Below are 934 nucleotides of genomic sequence, written 5' to 3' on the forward strand. Positions count from 1 at the left end.
TATATATATATAAAGAGAGAGAGAGAAACTGACAGACAGAGAAATATAGATATGCTCACATACATCTCTTTTTCTTTTTTCTTTTGTTTTTTTACTTGTTTCAGTCATTAGGTTGTGGCCATGCTGGGGCACCACCTTGAAGGAATTTTAGTCAAATGTATCAACCCCAGTACTTATTTTTAAGGCCTGGTACTTATTCTATCAGTTTCTTATGCCAAACCACTAAGTTATAAAGATGTAAACACACCAGCGCCACTTGTCAAGCGGTGGTGAGGGGAACAAACACACACACACGACAGGCTTCTTTCAGTTTCCATCTACTGATGTAGTATGACATGTTTTGTTCTTTCTGAACAAGGAGAGCATTCAGAGTAGGTGCCAGTTAACACACAAACTGACATCTTCACCTATAGATTGATTAAATTTGCAACAGCTTATTCCAAATTCTGTCACCCAAACTTGTTTACTGGAAGCTGTTCAGAGAAATACACAAATCTACTTGTGATATATTCCCTTTCTCTTACTGTGCCATCTGAAATTTCAGCTAAAATAAAGTTCAGCTCTTTTAGCAATGAATGTCTTCTTGTTCCCATGAAGAAATCAATCTATGAGTGAAGATGCCATTTTGGTGTTAACTGGTACCTACTCTGAATGTTCTGTTTGTTCAGAAAGAACAGAACATGCCATACTGCTATAAAAAAAATTGGGCACTTTCCATAACCGAAGGAGTCATACCCAATGACTGGTGTAGCAGCACCATAGTCAACAGTAAAAGCAAAATCAAAATCACAATCAGAATCTCAATCAAATGGAAATTTTAGTTGTGGCCAATGTCAGTGCCACCTGACTGGCTCCCTGTGCCAGTGGAACCTAAAAAGCACCTTCCGAACATGGTCGATGCCAGCTCCCCACCCCACCCCACCCTGACTGGCAC

The sequence above is a fragment of the Octopus bimaculoides genome, chromosome 11, assembly GCF_001194135.2.
Source record: "Octopus bimaculoides isolate UCB-OBI-ISO-001 chromosome 11, ASM119413v2, whole genome shotgun sequence".
NCBI lineage: Eukaryota > Metazoa > Mollusca > Cephalopoda > Octopoda > Octopodidae > Octopus > Octopus bimaculoides.